Below are 21364 nucleotides of genomic sequence, written 5' to 3'. Positions count from 1 at the left end.
GTTTTGATATGTCTTCACCACTACACTGGCGAACAAAGGGCGAAGCTTGACGAGATTTGGCTGTAAGGTAAAAGCAGAGGTCCTCCAAAGTCTTCCAATCCCAACATTACCGTGTTGGAGCCACAAAGATATGACGAAACCAAAACTAAACCGGTTGACATCAGAATCTGTACTACTTGAAGTGTTGTCTCAAGTGAAGGAGCACAAGCCGGGAGTATTATCATTGAAAGGTTTACGTGGTGTAAAAGCGACAGAACTCATGAGGAACTTCACAAAAAGCCATATTCAAATAGTAGGAATAGAGTACCAGACGTTGAGATTTCAGGTCCGACTACCAGGTAAATCGTGGAACACCACAAACACAGGTTGTCATAAACGGATCTGAAACAAGCGGATTCCGTAAGAGATAAGTCTTGTTCATACCACAACAACCTCCAACAGAAGGAGGAAAATAGCAATCCTCGAGCTTTCAGATCTGGACGCAAAATCAACCTTGGGACTTGAGACAATTCTCAGTACTGTATTAAATTGAGATTGTATCAACTAATCAAACAGTCAAAGTATTCTACAGATGTACTCATTTCTAAAAGTTATGTTAACTGTTTAATAACATTTGAAACTACAATTACTCGCATCCACAAACTTATGCATCAACACTTGCAACCTTTGCATTTAGACCATTCAGACCGTTATCCATCTGCCAGACTCAGTGCCATGCATCACCTTATCACCGCAACCAAAATTCTTCATGCATAACTGAGTAAAAGCTTGTACGATTGATTACTCGTATCCCCAAACTTGTGCATCTACTCTCACAAATATTGCATTTAAACCATTCAGACCGTTATCCATACTCAATGCCATGCATCATCGTCCACCGAAATTCTTCATGCACAACTGATTAAAAGCTTGTCATGTACATACCCAATAAACACACTTTCCTTCTCATATACTCGTGTAAGCATCGTAGCAGTTAATTAAATAAAATTACTGCAAATATAATAAATATCACAAAATTTATAACAAAATAACATACAAAGGAACTCCAAAACAAGATTCATTAAACAAGAAATATTTTTCCGCCCATAACTTTATCTCTCAACCCTAGTTTTAAACTCTACTACTAAACTTTAAACCTAATTACCTAAATATAATACATATATGTGAGATTATGATCCAACTTGAAGATTAGCTAAGAAATGAAAGAATGAGGAGAAAAATAATGAAGAGAAGTATGTTTGGTTGTCTATCAAAGACTGAAAGACACTAAAGGAGCCAGACGTTGGGTTTGTTTCTAAGAAACCACCGACTCTGTTTTTGGTATATACTTTTCTTTCAATTAACCGGAGCCACTCTAGGAGGGTTTCATGACGTCTCTTTAGGTTTATATTTTAGATCGTAAAAACACTCTTAATAAATTTAATAATAAAAGAAAAAAAAAACTATCTGACGGCGATTTAGGGTTTCATGTTTTCTCGAAGATGGGATCCGGGGATTACCAACGGTGAATGGATCGGAGGGAATCTTGATCAAATCAAGGTTCGCACAGATACGGGAAGACGATTTTCATCACACCATCGATGTATGGTAATGGAATTCCGAGTGGATATCTCGGAGGAGATCAGGTTTGTTGGGGAACAAAATTCGATTTCAATCATCTTTAAGATGAAATCGATTGCATTTAAACTGAGTATCTTCCTGGATGGAGAGGGACCGTCAAACCCGAACTCTGGAAACCTGCAGAGTTAATTTTTATGGATCAAGTCTTACTAGTATCTAGCAAGCAGTGGGTGGGGGTTTTTATTTTCAAAATAAGCTCTATGAGTATTTGTTTGTCTTTGGGATTTATGGGTCTTGAGGGATTTGTCCCGTTTATGGTCTTCTTTACGTGTTTGCAATGGAATGATATTCTTTGGCTTTGTGGTGTTGTGATTCTTCTTGGTTCCTTAAGGCCTACGGTATACTCCTCAAGCTTAGCATTGGTATGGACTCTGTAGTTTGGGTTCGATATGGGATGGGTACTATGACTATTGATGGATCTTGGACGTCTCTAGAGTGTATTTGGGTCTTTTTTTATGTTAGCCTGGTTAGTTGAGGTTAGCTGCTTTAATAGGAGATCGGCCAGGACTATTGGATCACTTTGGAGGATCACTCGATGGTATCAGGCATGTATTGTTGTTTTTTGGTGCAGGTGCTATTACGGTTTGCTGGGACCATATTTTGGTTATATGGATTCAGAGAAGGCTACTTAATTTTTTAAATGAGAGCTCTTTTATTCGTAAAAGTTGGAAGGTCAGGGATTACCTCACAATTTTTTCAGTATATAAACGCTATGGGCAACTGGAATATTTGAGGGAATGGTCGGGGATGATAAATACAAGGAAAATCATAAGGATGAATGGATTTTGGCGTATTGTTGGAAAGGGAAACAATGAGACTAAGAATTTCATTAAACTAGCTTCACGGAGCAACCAGATTTTCTTTTCAAATGAGACTTCTGAGTTGGAATTGCAGAGGAGGGGGAATTAAGTGGACCATCAGGTATCTCAGGAAAATATGGTATAAGCATAAACCAAACTTTTTATTTTTATTTGAAACAAAACAAAATACAAATTTTGTTCAGTATTTTCAATCTCATTTTGGCTATGATAATATGGTTACAGTGGACCCAATTGGACGAAGTGGTGGTCTGGTGCTTTTTTATAATAATGAGTTTCAAATTAACATTTTATATACAAGCAATAGAATGATAGATGTGGAAGCGGTGACACTGGGTAAACAAATTTTCTTAACCTTTGTATATGGAGATCCGGTACAGAAGATGCGGGAGCATATGTGGGAAAGGTTAACTAGATATGGGCTTGCACGTACCAAACTTTGGTTCATTATTGGCGATCTAAATGATATTACCGGTAATCACAAAAAAGATGGGGGAGCTGTCAGGAGTGCCGACTCTTTTGTTCCTTTTAATAACATGATCAGAAACAGTCGTTTAATAGAGTGTCCAGCGAAGGGTAATAAAATGTCCTAGCAAGGCCGTCGAGGTAAAGGGAAAGGGGCAGTGACGGTTCGATGCCGGTTAGATCGGGCTATGGCGAACGAAGAATGGCACACCTTATTCCCATGTTCTTATACAGAATATATAGGACTGATTGGGTCTGATCACCGGCCTGTGGTGGCCTACCTTGAGGATAAAGTAACAGGGAAAAAAGGACAATTTTGGTTTGACAAAAGATGGCTTGGCCAGGAGGGACTCATTGAATCAATCACTTTAGCCTGGTCTAAGAATGGCAATGAGGAAACAAGGGATTTTGTCAGTAAAATTACTAATTGCCGTCACGAGATTTCAAAATGGCGGAAAGCCAGTCCACCGTATGGGAAGGATAAGATGAAAGATCTTCAACAAGCATTGGAAGAGGTGCAGACTGATGGTAATAGATCTCAAGAGGAAATATTGGAAGTTTCTAGGAAACTACATGATGCATATAAGGATGAAGAGGAATACTGGTATCAGAAAATCAGGAATATGTGGTACACATCCGATGATCTGAATACACAATTTTATCATGCATTAACGAAACAACGACGAGCCCGCAATAGGATAGTGGGTCTCCATGATGAGGCGGGTAATTGGATCACAGAGGACAATGGGGTTGAAAAAGTGGTAGTAGACTATTTTGACAAACTATTTAGTACTACAAACCCAACGGAGTTCGATAATTTTCTGGCAGATGTACCACCAGGTATTACGGCACAAATGAATCAAAGGCTTTTGAGGTTAGCAACAGAGGAAGAGGTAAGACAAACTTTGTTTATGATGCATCCAGAGAAGGCACCAGGACCAGACGGAATGACGGCTCTCTTCTTCCAACATTCATGGCATATAATTAAAGACGATTTAGTGAAGGTGGTAAACAACTTTTTGGTTACAGGGGAACTGGACCCAAGGTTAAATATAACGAATATATGTATGATTCCAAAAACGGAGAGGATGACGGAGCTAAGACCAATAAGTTTATGCAATGTAGGATACAAGATTATCTCAAAGGTTTTGTGCCACCGCTTGAAATCTTGTCTTCCCTCTCTTATTTCGGAAACTCAATCGGCATTTGTGGCAGAAAGGTTAATTTCTGATAATATTCTAATAGCACAAGAGATGTTTCATGGGCTGCATACCAATAAGGCATGCAAAGGAAAATATATGACAATCAAAACGGACATTAGTAAGGCGTATGATAGAGTGGAATGGAGTTTTTTATCTATGCTTTACTGCAGAAAATGGGTTTTGACTCCCATTGGATTAAACTAATGGGGGAGTGCATATCGTCGGTGCAATATCGAGTTCTACTTAATGGTCAACCGAGGGGGCTCATAATTCCAAACAGAGGTGTACTGAGGCATTAATAGCAAATATCAAAAAGACAGAGAGAGAAAAACAAATAACGGGTATGAAAGTGGCAAGAGCATGCCCCCCGATCTCTCATCTGCTTTTTACAGATGATAGTCTTTTCTTCTGCAAGGCACAAAGAAAGGAGTGTCAAACAATACTACGGATTCTAAAGGAGTATGGGGAGGTTTCTGGCCAACTTATTAATTTCCAAAAATCTTCGATCCAATTTGGACACAAGATTGAGGAATCTAAGAGACAAGAGATGAGAGACATTTTGGGTATACAAAACCTAGGAGGAATGGGATGTTTTCTGGGTCTGCCAGAGAATATTGGCGGATCAAAGATACAGGTTTTCAGCTTTGTACATGAACGACTGGCAAATAGGATAAATGGGTTGACTTTCAAATTCTTTTCAAAAGGAGGGAAGGAGGTAATCATCATATCAGTAGTTATGACACTACCAAATCATGTTATGTCCTGTTACCGATTACCAAAGGCAACCGCGAAGAAATTAACCGCTGCAGTAGCTCAGTTTTGGTGGAGTCCAGGGGGGAGTACAAAAGTTATGCATTGGAAATCATGGGACAAAATTTGTGTCAGCAAGGAGGAGGGAGGATTGGGTTTTAAGGACATAACAGATTTTAACACGGCAATGGTTGGCAAGCAGTTATGGCGCTTGATAGACAAGCCAAACACTTTATTTTCACTCATTTTTAAAGGTCGGTATTACAGGAATGCATCACCCCTGGAGCCGATTCGCTTATATTCCCCATCATATGGTTGGCGGAGTATTATTTCAGCTAGATCTCTGGTAAGCATAGGACTCATCAAATGGGTGGGACAGGTTCATCCATCTCTGTATGGAATGATCCTTGGCTCCCAACCACCCGCCCGAGACCAGCAACTAAAAATCTGCACGATAACTATCCAGACCTTACAGTGGACTCTTTAATAGATCCTACTTCGCGAACTTGGAACTCACAGGCTCTTCGGGTTTTAGTTGATCCCCAGAATGTGAAAATAATTGAAAGTATACCTTTGAATAGGATTCATGGTACATATAAAGATGGATAGCATTTCACAAATAATGGGAGATACACGGTTAAATCGGGCTACTAGGTGGAACAGGCTTATCTAGATAGGGAAAGACCATTGACTGTGTTTGACCCCACAATGGATGTTTTGAAAACGCTCTGTTGGACTATACGATGTCCACCAAAGTTAAAACATTTCTTGTGGCAGTTGGTTTCAGGGTGTATAGCGGTTAAAAAAATCTGAATGCGAGAGGAATAAAAGGGGATGTGTGTTGTACAAGATGTGGAGATCCCGAGGAATCAATAAACCATGTGTTTTTTGAGTGTCCTCCAGCGATTCAGGTGTGGGTGCTATCCAAAATACCATCAAATCCGGCTATCTTTCCAACAAGCTCGCTTTTCACAAATATGGATCACCTATTTTCGAGAGTTATCCCGAAAATGGATGATCACCAATTTGCATGGATTCTATGGTATATCTGGAAAGGCAGGAATAATAAAGTATTTAGTGATATTGATATAGACCCCATGGATACTCTTAATTTGGCAGAGGTCGAATCCACTCTATGGGCGGAGGCACAAACTCTGCATACAAAGGTGGTACCAAACATAGAAGTGGAGAATTTACCATCAATTCCAGGACGATGGTGTTTTGTGGATGCATCCTGGAAAGAATGTGACCCAATGGCCGGACAAGGTTGGTATAGCACTTTAGAAGGTTTTGACGGTTTGATGGGTGCAAGGAATGTTAGGGCTCCTCTGTCTCCCCTTCACGCGGAGATAAAAGCACTATTTTGGGCTATAGAATGTATGCGAAACTTACGTCAATTTCAGGTCATATTTGCAACGGATTGTTCCCAATTGGTGAAGATTGTTTCGGAACCAGATGAATGGCCAGCTTTTGAAGCTTACTTGGAAGATCTCAAGATTTTGAAGGATAGTTTTCACAGCTCACCGATCATTCATATCTCGCGGACGCAAAATAAAAAGGCGGATAGCCTAGCACGGGGTGCCAGGAGACAGCTGTCTTCCGTTGTCCATATGGATGCGGAGCAACCTTTTTGGTTTTCAGAGGCTACATGAGTCTCTTTGTTGTTGTCAAAAAAAAATAATAATAAATAAATATTAATTTATGTTGAAGTATCAATGTAATAAATTGTAATTCTATTTTAATAAAATATGTATTGTTTAAAGGGAATATATATTGTATAACCAAATTATAAAGGATATTATATTAAAGAATTGAATAGGTCCAAACTTAAATGATAACATTTTAAGTAGATACAAAATAAGACTCTGTTTTAATAGATTAGATATATAATAATTTTATCATACATTAAATTCTATTAAAGAATAAAAATATCTTTATGTGGACGCATGGCTCTGGAAATGTGGCTAATACAGTTGACAGTTCAAAAAAAAATTATTCAATATAAAATATAAATTTATTATGTTTAGAAATGTTATATTAAAAATTATTTAATACAAATAAATTTTGAAAATATATATTACCATTTTCATAAAGAAATATTTATTTAAAAAAATAAATAAGCACCCGCACGGATGTGCGGATCAAGGTCTAATATATACATCTTATTAAAATAGAAATACAAATATAAATTTAACCTTTAAACTAATACTTATTTACACCTAGATGCCATTGAAATAATAAATGCTCCTAATTTAATGTTTTTCTTTTTGCATTTTCCAAAATTAATACTTAATTTTCAAAAATGTGGATGCCTAACAAATTCCGTTTAATTCTGTAATTAATATATAGCACTCATTAAATTTTCATAAGCTAGACGTGCATCATTAATATGATGTATCTTCACCATTACAACTTTATTCAAATTCACGTCCACTGATAAAATAAATTGATTTTAAATTTTAATTATTTATTTATTTGCTGACAATCTCCAAACTATTATTTCTAATACAACATTTGATTTAAAAGTTTCATCCAGTAACTCTTTTACTTCAGATATATATCCAACCTGTATTCCCAAAACCCTTTATCAAATTTATTATTCTTTATATATGTTTTAATGCATTAAGTACTACATACAAATATATTTAGTAAAAAAAACTATACAAAAAGTTGGTTATCCTAAATTCCTAATCATAACTAATAAATTTATTTAGGAAACACACATCTCCACACATCCATTTAAATCATAACTAACGATTCTTATTGTTACTAATTTTTTATTTATTTATTTAAAATCATAAATAACAATAGTCAAATTTTGATTACAAACAATATGTGGAGTATCCACTATTTATTAAAATTTTAAATAATCATTTGTTACTTAAATAGTAAACTTTCCATGTATTGGATACCAAACTATATAGGTTGCAATTTATTTGACATATTAAAAATCTAAAGATATATCTATCTTATTAAAACAAAAGTATATTTTATTTGACATAAAATTTTATTTTAGAAAGATAGATTTATTAATATACATAAATGATATCTCATGTTTTTATAAGTTTTTACTATCTCATTTGAGTTCATACAAGTCATTTTAGGATGTATTTAGTAGGCTTGGGACGGATCGGATATCAGAGCAATTTTAAGGTATCCGGATCCGGATCCTTATCCGGCGGATCCATAATTTTACTATCCTTATCCGGATCCGGGGTTCTCGGATATCCGGGTGTCGGATATCCTCCTAAAAATTGTAATATCCGGCGGATATCCGGATCCGGATTTGGATCCTTAAAATAAATAAAAAATAATATTAATATATATATATATATAAAATATTAACAATAATTTAAAATATATATATATAACATCTTTAATTATTTCTATGTACAATATTACAAAATTTACATAAATTTTTTATATATTATTATAAAAATGAAAATATATTAAATAAAATTAATTTTTATATATAGATATTACTATTTTTGAAATATTTATTAATAAAACTTACGGATCCGGATATCCGGACTTAAAAATTAAGATATCCGGATCCGGATCCGGCTTTGACGGATCCAACATTTTACTATCCGGATCCGGATTCGGCCCCTCCGGATATCCGGATTTTCGGATCGGATCCGGATCGAATCTCGGATCGAATCTGGATCTCGGATAAAAGTCCCAGGCCTAGTATTTAGATGTATATATTGCATTTGTGTGTTCATTTGCATTTTACAGGGCTAAAGTGCATTTTTGAGAAATTTAGGACAAAATCGTGTGGTTATGGTTGCAATTTACAAAGTATGGGGTCAAAAAAATAGTTATCATGAGTTCAGGGACCAATGTTGAAAATTCAGTATATTGGCTTGGGTTAAATTGTACAATCCAAAAGTTCAGGGGTTAATTCAAGTGGACCTATCTGCATTTTCAATTGCATTGGGGTCAAAGAGTACATAGCTGAAAGGTCAAGGGCCAGATGTGCAAATAAATGGAAATCCACCATTGGAGAGATCGACTTTCTCTTCGCAAAGCTCAGCCACGACGGAGATGACGACCGGAGTTGCAGAGGACGAGTCCGTTGCTGCTGGACGGAACACGAACTCAACCACCACCACGAGCCAAGCCTGACACGAGATTATTGCGGTGAGGAGCATAGATGGCGAGGCTTGAAGCGACGACGACAAGACTTCTACGGCTGAGCTGTTGAAGATCCGGTGGCAACGAACAAGAGCTCGGCTGTGGCTCGAGCTGAGATCACGGCGGCGACTCTGGGTGCAGTCAGCCACGACGGAGATTGACGAAGATGGAGAGTGGAGGAGACGCGGTGGCTGTGATTGGTGTCGACGAAGCTTGAAGCAAAGACCTCCGCGAGTTGTATCCATGGCGGAGGAGAGACGACGGCTCAGGCTTGGTCAAGGCGAGGAAGAAGAAGTCAAGCTCGATTATAGCGACTTGATGAAGCGGAGGTGAGACACCGCTGAAACGAGAGCGGATGCGTGAAGTGGAGATGACAAGGCCGCTCCAGAACTCTCACTCTCGAAGACTTAGACGGAAACAAACAAGTGGTGGAGCGAGAAGACCAGAGCGAGTTGGAGCAGTCGCTCGTCCAAACATCACAATGCCACAAGTATTGGAGCGAGATCATGAAGCGAGGTGCAGCAGTGGTGGTGTCTTGAGCGCACATTGGAGCGGGCATTTGGAGCGACCATGGACAGCGACTGATCTCACCCGCTGTAGACCACACGACCATTGGAGCGACGACACCGAGCCGCTCGCATTCTCATCGCGAGCCAAAGTACCAGAGCGGGTTCATGGAGCGGCTGAGCTAACCCGCTCTCACACTTTATTGGTTCAATTTTATCTGTTTTGTGGGCTTTCTAGATTTGTTAAATGGGCCCATTCGTTTTTAAAAGTGATATAAATATATTTTAGATCTAAAAATTAATGATATCTTGTTTTCTCTGAAAATATATAGTTACTTTGGAGAAATTTTGAATCTTTAGTAATATAATCTTTATTTGTTGAGTAATTTAATTCGACTCTATCTTATCTTCTTAAGATGATTTTTCTTAAATTTATTATGGGTTTAAGGTTAATCATAAAGTTTAGTGAGTAAATTCTTTTTGTATTCATTGATTAGGATGATTAAGTGAAGATCTAGAGTGTTTAGAGTTAGATTTATCCATTTTCTTGCTTATTGAGTGTTCCTAATGCTAGTCTAGAATTGACCTCTTTAGATTAGAACTCTAGACATTTCACACCCGGAAGGTGTTCGATGAAATGTCTGAGAGACTCAACTTTGCTCTTAGCTTGTCCTACCAAAGACATTTGATGTTAGGGGAGTTTAGATAGTTAAATGACTTGTTCTTAATGATTGCTTGAATGACACAAACCAAAGACATTTGATTTGATGTTTGATCGAGAGTAAATGAGTATTTGTCTTGACAAAGAACTTGCTTAGGATTGTTGTCTAGACTTAGTGAAATATGTTGATTGATACCTTGTCATTCTAGATTAGATATTAGTCATTTGAAATCAAATTCCTAGACCCATGATTCTTCCTTTATCCTATTGCTTGAAAGTTTGCTAATTTATTGTCATAGAGTCTTGTTAGTTAAATCAAATCACTTCATTCACTGAATGCACTTAGATTAAATATGAACCTGTATTATCTTTGCATTAAAACCACTTCGAATTGGATTGACTCTTAAATACTATATTGATTTGACTTAGGATCTAAATAAAATCCTTATCAATAAACATATTAATTGGTATTTTAATTAATATTTAATGTAATAAAAAAGGTTAATGTAATTAAAAATATTAATTGACAAATATGTTAATATAACCTATTATTTTGATTGGTTTAATATCCAACCACAATAATAGGTTATATTAACATTTTGATTGGTTTAATATCCAACCACAATAAAAGCAAATAACAATACAAATAATTAAAAATCGTCGACATATCATAAATAGTTATATATTAAAAATCAAACTAACACCCATACGAAAACATGTTTGAACAACTATTATATTCTTGTGTTTTAATTTTTTTATCTATTCTATTAAAATAAACACATGTGCGGACGCAGAGGTCAAGCTCTAGTTCCCATTATAAAGAAGATGATTTTATTTCCATCTCTTGAAAAAATTAATATATCTTTGTATTTTATCTGTTTCAAATTTATATCCATTTCAAAAAAATAAGATTACTATATTAATATATGAATAATATAAAAGTAATCTGAAAGAAATATTAAACTAAACGCTCTACAATAAGAGGATACCTCTAAAAATAAATAAGCAGTATTTTCGGGAGTGATATTCAAATTATGCATTATATTATCTTTCATACCATTTGAATTTAAGATGTGCTTTGATTTTGTTGAGTATCAATTTTTCAGTTAACTCGATTTTAAAAAGTTTCTAAAATTAAGTTATACTTTTATATGTTGTAGTATTTTTACTTGCTTTTGTATTAAATGTAATAATACAAAGGGGGATTAGCCAAATATGACTCAAAACTTGATTTTAACCCCAAAAGTATTCCAAATTTGAATCAAATGCAAAAGTAATCCACAATGCTAGTGAAATTACAACCAACCCCTTATGAGCAAACAAAAAGCCATAGTTCATTTTACGAATATAACCTCGTAAACTCTTTCGAGATTTTGTAATTCTTCTGAGGTTCTGTAAGTCTTCTGGAAGACCAAAAGACTTCCAGGAAGTCTTCTCATATAGTAGATCTTAAAAATAATTTATAAATTTTGTAAAAAATATTTTGATAAGAAAAAATTAAAATCATGTAGTAAGTGATATAAATTAAAATATAATAAAATTGAATTGTTTTCAACATAGATGAGTGAAAGTTGTGAGTCATGATATTCTTTGGTTTAGGGTTTGATAACATATGTTGTAATATTTTTTTGAAAAAATAAATTTTGATATATCTGTGTTTAGTTTTGTGTATATTAAACTCTTTTTAAATTTAATGTAGTGTTTGTTTCTATTTAATTAGTTATTTGAGTTTAGGATTTTTATTTGAGGTTTAGACGACTCCCATGAAGTCTTCTGGTCATTAGTATTTTATCAGTTAGACGACTTCCCTGAAAGTCTTCTAACTCCCGCTAAAAATATTTTAGTCTCCCGTTAAAATATTTTAGTTTCCCGCTAAAAATATTCTAGCTTCTAAAAGATTTTCAAGTAAGTTTCTAGGAAGTCTTATATTAGAATACTTACTTGAAAGTCTTCTGAATCGAAAAAATTTAATCTTATTGAAATTTTTGTTTCTATTTATAAAGAAAATTTACACATTTTCTTTCTTCATCTCAAATGGATACAACAAAAATGTAATGTTTCTCGTTCCAAAACTCTCCAAACTTTCTCTAATTTCTTTGAACATAAAAACACCAAAATTAATATCAATTTATAGTTATTTCATGTCTTATCACTGATTTATTTTGTTTTTGCAGGTTTTTCATTACATGGTTCTCATCTTCCACTTCTTTAAAGATAGATATATAAATCATATTTTCTTATTTGGTAACTTATTGTTGCTTAAGACTCTTACCTTTTAAAAATTCTTTTGGTTGTTTTAAGCTTTTACCTTATTTTTGATGTTTTTCTATGTTTTGAAGCCATTTGAATGTTTTTTGATTTGTAGGTTTTTCAAATCTGAGATAGCCGTGGAAGACTGTCTTCTGGCAAAATCTTCTCCCATGTCAAGTGGACTCTAAACTTGTCTTTGTGGAAGAATGAGCTATAATAGTTTTGTTTATGGTCTGTTTTATAATTTGTATTTGTACTCTTTTTGTTGTGAATTCTTTTGTAAATTTGAAAAGATATTAATGAAAAAAATTGGTAATGTTCATGTCTACAAAATTATCTTCCCAAAAGTATTTGACATTATTGAAGTTATTGATACAACTTTAATAATAAAACACAATAACACAAAAAATTAGTTAAATTTACTACAACTAATGGAGAAACTTCCCAAGACAACTTAGTCAAATTCACAAAAGATCAAACCTTACATTAGTTTAAACCTATAACAGTTTCACTAGAAATCTTTTGGTAAGTCTTCCGGATGACTTCTTCTCACAAGAATTTTCGGAAGACTTAAATTTCAAACGGGAAATTTAAATATAAAGGGGAAATTTAAGCGGAAAATTAAAATTTAAGTGAAAAACTCAATTTTAAATGAAAATTAAAATTTCAAATTTCATGAAAGTTAAAAAGTACATCTTATGATCTAAGAAGACACATTAAACCATATCTCTTATATATTAATTGAGAAACATTGCAACATTGTTTTGTAGTCACGTGTCACTATGATAATGAAATTCAGAATTCTTAGAGAAATAGGTTGGTCCATCTTAATTTATATTATATTTTTTATTAAACCAACTTTTTTTTGATAACAAGACATTCACAGACTCATATTGACTATGTAAACCAAATCGGTAACTCCGCATCCATGTGAACGACGAAAGACGGTTGTTTCCTATCACTGTGTGCTAAGCCATCCGCCCGTTGATTCTGCGTCCGAGGTACATGAACGATGTCTGAATTGAGAAAACTTTTTTGTAAGAACTTGATATCTTTCAGATAACTGTCAAATGCTGGCCATTCTTCTGGTTCCGAAACCATCTTCACCAATTGAGAACAATCCATGGCAAACATAACCTGAAACTGTCTTAAATTCTTCACACATTTCATTGCCCAAATCAAAGCCTCCACCTCCGAATGAAGAGGTGAAAGACATGCCCTTACATTTCTTGCCCCTAATAAACAATCAAAACCCAGTAGGATACTATACCAGCCTTGTCCCGAAAATAGTTCCTTATCTTTCCATTAACCATCTATAAAACATTAACGGCCTGAAGTTACTAATGGAATTCTGGTGTGCACCTGAAGTTCTTTCTTTTGATCAGTGAGAATCTGTGCCTCAGCCCAAAGTGCTGATTCCAGTTCTGCTAATTTAAGTGTTTCCGTTGGGTCAGTATCTAGGTTACTAAATACTTTATTATTCCGACCTTTCCATATATACCATAATATCCAAGCAAATTGATGGTCATCCATCTTCGGATTAACTCTCCAAAAAAGATGATTCATGTTACCAAAAAAAGACCTTGAGGGAAAAAATTAGGATTCGATGATATTTTAGATAATGCTCACACTTGACATGCTGGAGGACATTCAAAAAACACATGGTTTATTGATTCCTCCGGGTCTCCACATCGAGCACAACATATGTCCCCTTGTATTCCTCTCGCTTTGAGGTTTTTCATTACCGCTATACAAACTGAAAAAAGTTGCCATAAAAAATGCTTAATCTTCCGTGGACACCGCACTTCCCAATAAAAAGCTTTAAGTAAATCCAATGTGGGCCCAATAAAGTTTGGTGGTTTTTCCTTATCAGGATAAACCTGTTCCACTTGATACCCTGATTTTACCGAATATTTCCCATTGTTAGTGAAATATTAAACCAACTATTAAATTGACAAATAGTGTACAGAAGAATATTCTCGCACTTTCCTTAAATAAAAGCTACGGAATTACCTAATATGATTAACGTATATATGACAATCAATGATTATGAATAATAAATATCTGATAATAATTTTTTATCTTAGCTCTTTTTTGTTTAATTTTATATTATTAAAATATATTAAACAACCACATTAATCATATAATAATATATTAAACAACCACATTAATCATATAATAAAAAAAATTAATTTTTTTTCTTATATGTTATATTTTCGAATTTTTAAAACGACTTTAAATGACTAAAAGCGTTAAATGTCTCACACTAAAATTTTGTGATTAATGGTTTAGCTTTTTTGGTATTAAGAAGATACAAATGATCATAAATCGTATGAATATGAAGTCTCATTTACTAGACATTCATATTATATATTATTTTAGTTTAAAATTAAACTATATAACATTGAAAAATACTTAAATATGATAATTTCTAAATTTGTATTGAAAACGTATTTAAACATTAATATTTTAATTTTGAAATTTGCATTAAAAAAATCACACATTAGAAATTTTTTGTTTATCATATGAGTATGAATTCTCAATAATAAATATTTATATTAAAGTATACTATATATCTATTTCCATGTCATTGAAATTTAGTTATATACCATATAAAATAAATAAATTGATTGTTTTGATTTATTTACCAAAAAAATACCATAAATAAACAAGATGTATTGTTTTGATTTATGTCTTTATTCTAATTATAGACATAATACGTAAATGAATACAAATAAATAATAATAGATAAAAATTAGTTTTATATATAACATTCATCCCGTGCAATTGCGCGGGTCTTAAGCTAGTGATTTGATATTGTTGAAGTTACTTTAACACTTTTGAAAATTAAGAAATCTATACTAATAAAGTTGACTTTAGTCTCTCCACGGTCATCGACCTCAACATCTAGCATGGGGCAATTAGTGACACGTGGATTCTCCTAATTTTATAACTTGCTTTTTCTTAGTGATAAAAGCCATATGAACCAATTGTTGAGTTCGTCGATGACATGGACTCTTGGGTTTACATGGACTCTGGTCATTCGTGTGTAACGGCTACAAGACTTCATTGTTTTAAACTATTAAATCAAGCATTTACGTAGTTCAAACCACTCATCCCACTTTCTTTTGCATATAATCTGCATCACCATCGTCGAAGGTAACCGCTTGAATCTCCTCCTATATATTTGTAAGTTGAGTGCGATGAACATCCTCACCGCTACGCAACCAGAAAGGATCACCTCTGTCAACGACAAACTGCAACAATGGCGATTAGCTTATTAATCAGATTGATGCGGATCTTGCTCTCGCTCGCACGCTCCAAGAACATGTAGCTCTTTTCCGGATTTCTTCGTCTGTAGATTATCCAATGCTGTTAAGGTCTTCTGAATTCGAAGAATAGTTTATTTCTTCTCGCCTTTGAATATTTTGTGGATTACTGAATACTGTTGTTTTGTAGGTGTAGATTTTGGATTTCAGGAGCAGAGGATGATCCTACAGAAGATGAGCCATATTTGATGCCCATGAAGACGATCAAGAATATGATGGTAGAAACGCTGACACCGAAGAAGTTACTTATTCAGATGATGAAGCCTATGCTAGAGCTCTCAGGGAGCTTAAGAAAGGGAAATGACAGATAGATTGTCTGTCTTATCTGGGTTAGCAGATCGTGAGTACACTAATTGCTTCCACTCAGGTTCTCTTTTATTGGCGTTCCAAAATTAGTATGGGGATTTATGTTAACTGCTATTTGTTGCAGGTGTTAAAGATCCGGAGGATGAGGATCATACTTCTCAGGTAGGTTCTTACACTACTATTAAAGCATTCTTGATCTTAAGCTGGAAATTTTTTCTATGGTTGACACTACGAAGCTTTGCGATATATGTAAAAATAACTACTATCCAACCCGTTTTTTGGTTAGTCATGTGTAGCCAAAGTACAACGTTGTGACATTAAACCTGCCATTGTCTAAGTGATACGTCATACTTCATTCTATCTATTTACTATCCTTCTGTCATGGCATTAGTTTGTTTAGTTGTCCTGACATTTTTTTTTGTAGTTGAGCCAGTCAACCTAATTGTATGCCATGAAAAAATCAAACATGAGTTCACTGAATCTGTGTAAGACAGTGGTGATCAGCATATCTTGGAGACTGATTCTTGTATGGACACAAACAGAACTATCATGATTAATATTCAACCCACAACGGTCGAGAAAGCAAGTGGTGGTAGTCGGGATGAAACTTAATTTGAATTATTTTATAATGGTCCAACCCGAAACTGGTAAAATATATTAATTTATCGTACTTACTAACTTATTGAATATTAATTTATGGAGTTCTACTGTAATTTGAAAAAAAATATGAATTTATTGTTAAAATTCAGATTAAGTTTCATCCCGCCTATATTTCAAGATCCATTTGGTATTTACGTCGGGTTCGGATCGGTTCGGATTCATTTTTATTGGATCGGATTCGGTTCGGGTTATCGGGTTCGGTTTATTTGCCCAGCCCTAGTGATGTTCAATCATAATAATATGTTTTATAACGTTCAATCATAAACACATTGTACATTGTTAAGATGAAAATAATTATATTCTCGTGTAAACTCAGTGCTATTAAACGATATGGATCAGCTATTAAACAATATGGACCAGGACTGGTGACCTATGTTACATGGAAACGGAAGCGGGTACGTGGAATCGGAAGCGTAGGGAAGCGCAGAAACGAAATTTTTTAAAATATTAGGAAACGGGTACGTGTTGGAAGCGTATATCCATATATAAATATATATATATAATTTTTTTAAAAAATTAGGACTAAAAATTATATGATTTAAATTTGAAATAAAGCATTTATTCATTTATAAAAATTTTGAAATGATTTTATATTAAAACTGTAAAAATACACATAAATTAAGTTTACAAAAATATTATATTAATTATTTTTAATACTTCATAAATAATTAACACAATATATTTCAATATGTGCTATATCTTTAATAAAAAATCTCAATGCATAAAGATAATTATAGTATTATTTTTAATATTTGTATATTTATAACTCAATATTCATTACTATTAATTTTTTATATTTTATATAGATTAAAACTATGGTTTTATATTTTATTGATATACATTGCATTTTTTAAAAAAAACGGAAGCGTGATTCCAAAACGGAATCGTAAGCTTCCAACAGGTTTTTAAAGAGAATATTTTAGAAACGTTTTAGAAGCGAGATTCTGCAAGCTTCCACAAGGTTCTGATACCGATTCCGGTTCCGAAACGGGAAGCGGACGTCCGATGAAGCTTCCGTGCAATGTAGCTGGTGACATATGTAGTGGGCAGAAGAAATGATGGACTCTTAAAATGAAGAAGAGATTATCAGCCCTAACTAATAAAAAAAAATTAGTGGCCCAATTCTATTTGCAACTTTTTTTTCCTTAATTGGCTTTCAAATTAAGAACAAAATGAAATAAAATGTTTAAAGCCCTTCAGCTTTAGTGTAGATACGCAATAGTTAAAACAGATAGTAAAGAACTTTCTAAGCCCCCAAGCCCACAGCCCAGTTGAAGAGAAGCAAAAGAACGACTCTTGGAATTATCGAGACATGGAGAAATTGACCAGCGATCATAACGAAGAAGTGATGGAAACCTTCAAGCAAGACAGATCCATGACCGCAACATGGCGGTAGAGAGTTGGGGATTTGATTCTCTGAAGCTTTGAGTTTTGTTCCAAAATTGGAGATCAATGAAGCAGAAGAGAGTGTCTATTGATCGGAAGGTGTTGGAGTGCAATCGGGCGTTTCTCTCATTCCAGATCCAATAGGTTGTAGATTTCCAAGCAAGCAAGGTGAGAAGTCGGAGAGGGCGTGATGATTTCCAGGTCGGCAGCGTAATCATCTGCTCTATAGTGTGTCTGACCATCGGTGCTACTAATAAGTCAATAAGCATCTTCGAGCCCAGGTTGCCAGCGAGATTCTATTCATTTACTATAAAAAAAATATAGTAAAAAGAGGCTATCTATTAATTATAATCCAACATAGGTATACATTCCACAAATCTAGAATGCTAAAGAAAAAAAAACCATAGTACGATTTAAAACTCAGTGAATTAGAAAAACCAATAAACTTCGATAGCCTCTATATATGAAATGCACTTCATTGACGTTTTTAGCCACTTTCATCCACCTTTTCCTTCTTGATTCTCGTACTACACGTCATTCTCGTAAGTCGTAACCGAGTTCTAATCAACAGCCTCTTCTAAATTGATAAGAGATACTCCTCTGCGTTTTAACGGTGTCAAGTCCAGTGATTCAGTGCTCTGAAATGATCTTCTAGGCGATCCCTATTAATGAAAGAAAGTGTTGATACTTATAAACTATTGTCAAATTCATATATGTAATATAAAACCAAAAGAAATAAAGTATACCTCCGGTGCATCAGAAATGATGGAGTGCTCTGGATCAAAACAATTATCCAGTGAATCCTAAATATAAGATTCCATGGTTTAAAATACATTAGTTTTTGCCCAAATTCATGATTGGAATCATAATGTACTAAAAAAATAATTCAATCTAATAGCTGGGCATAATAAAAGAAAACCAAAAAATCTCAGAATTTTAAATTTCCACCGTTGACACATAATTAGGGTCGAACTCAGAAATCACTTCTTCATTGGTCATAATCTTCTCAACTTTGTAAGTATGATGTTTGTAAAGATAGTTATCTTTTTCAATAGTAACCTTGAATAAGTACGTCTTTCCAACCAAATTAGTGATTGGAAGAGGAAGATCACCAAAATTATCTATAAAAGCCGGCAACAGAATTAGTCATAACTCATAAGAGACAGAGGGCACGGATATTTTCTGAATAATTAGAAGTAAACCACAACTACAAATCACGCTTACCTCTTCACAAACTTGTAGTGTTGTTCAAGTTTGGATCCTGCTCAATGAAGAATATACATTGAACTGATAATATTTAAATTTTCTGTATATGGAAAATAAATTTAATTTCACGTTTTCAAAATTTAGGAACTTCCTTAGCATATATCTTTTATACTGAATTATGATTTCGCATATTGTCCAATTTGACAATTCTTTTTCTGCAAGCAGTTAATTTTGGGAATACTTCTAGCGAAAGGAATATAACTTATCACGCAAAATTAATGCGAGATGTTTATTGCCATCACTGATCAAAAATCGTAAATAACCATTTAAAGTTGAGATATTGCAAATGCGAACTTTATGGTATATAGCCTGTATCAAAACGTCAATGGGCTTTAATAATTACACAAGACCCTAATCCGCGTGCCAGCGCATGTTTGAATTTTCGATTTTTGGTTATTTATTTAACTAAATAATGTATTTGTAATATTTGATGTATTATATTGACTAAGTAAATAATTTTCTTGGCATCTTAAACCATCTATTTACGATGAATATTCGATATCATATAAAAAATTGAACAAATAGACGTAATTAGAGAATTGTAGACGATATATAAAAACAATGGTTATTAATGTAAAATATGAAGAAATATTATATTATGACTTAGTATGGCATAAAAGATTATAAATTAGTTATTAAAGAAAATAAAATGATTTTTAAACTTCTATGAAAAATTTAACATATAAAAAAGGGCGATGAATTAGTCATCAAATTGTAAATAATTTCATAATTTTATTAATAATATATTATTTATAGTCTTTGTTTTTCGTCAAGATAATTATTAAATGTCCATAACATTAATATGTTAAAATGCCATATTATGAAAGCCCATGTTGTAACCGTTGTTTCCGGGAAGTGTAACAAAAAAAATTACATTTAACTTTTCATTTTGTTTAAGTTTGTGTCGGTAAAAGATTAAAAAAAATCTCTCTATCTTTTTCAATGTTCAATTTGAAGCTTATTATGCGGAAATCATACGCAAATATAGGCAATTGGTTGGAATCTCTATATCTTTATATTCTTATAAATTTTAAATTTATTGTTTCCTTTTCTGCAAGCAAATCAATTACCGAAGTAATGGATCAATTGGTTGGAATCAAATATATTCTTATAATTAGTGTAATTATGGTTACAGTTTTTATATTTAATAGGTACATTAAAGATACGACATTGAAGATATTATGTTTTGATTAATAGAAGATATATGATTTTGAGTTTGTATTTATAGATTTATTTTTTTATAAAGCTTAGAAAATCAATGGGATGATTGGTTGGTTGATACATCCTATAAAGAAAATGAAAACTATAGGTGGTTTGAATATTGTACATCGATCGATGCATGATGTAAGTTGACTATATAAAACTTGAACATGATCATTTCAAACTAAAGTATAGGTATGTTATATGCATTTGTTATATTGTAGTTAATATATTTTAAATATTACATAAGTCAAGTGATTCACGTTTTCGTAAAAATAAAATTCAAGTTCATTATTGGGCCGTACTCGTACGTAATAAGCTACGTTAAATATGATGTAATTTTAGGTTCATTTAATGACATTAAGTTTAAATTTGATTAAGAAAAATTCATTTATTTAACTGGAAAAGACAAACATTAAAATAAGTAGGTTTATTTAATGACATTAAGTTTAAATTTGATTACGGAAAACTCATTAATTTAACTGGAAAAGACAAGCATTAAAATATGTAGTTTAATTTAATTCTTATTGGCATAGAAGTGTAAATAAGTTAGAAAACTTAGGGGTATTTTTTAATGGGTACTTCTCTTTTAATAATAGAGATGACTTCTCAGACTTAGATATAGGCACTAATATATACTAATACACACTAATACACATATACTAATGTTTCTTAATGTCATCCGTTTAATTTCTCTAGTTAAGTTGGTCCACTTTAAAAATGACTCTGAGAAGGGCTGAGGTGACGACACGTCAGCACTAATCCCATAAGTTACAACTTAAAACTGTTTCACAAATAATATATACGT

At 33.4% G+C, this 21364-nt stretch overlaps 1 long non-coding RNA gene across 1 annotated transcript; it reads left to right on the top strand.

Moving 5' to 3' along the window:
- Nucleotides 1-14908: 14908 nt before the first annotated feature.
- LOC125582092 lies at nucleotides 14909-16408 on the top strand. The gene is made up of 2 exons (XR_007319951.1): nucleotides 14909-16078; nucleotides 16169-16408. It is a non-coding gene; the product is annotated as an uncharacterized LOC125582092 (long non-coding RNA).
- The last annotated feature ends 4956 nt before the right edge of the window (nucleotides 16409-21364 follow it).

Source organism: Brassica napus, chromosome C2 (genome assembly GCF_020379485.1).
Source record: "Brassica napus cultivar Da-Ae chromosome C2, Da-Ae, whole genome shotgun sequence".
NCBI classification, from domain to species: Eukaryota; Viridiplantae; Streptophyta; class Magnoliopsida; order Brassicales; family Brassicaceae; genus Brassica; species Brassica napus.
Note: the sequence above shows the minus strand (reverse complement) of the source record. Positions and strands in the feature narration are given on the sequence as shown.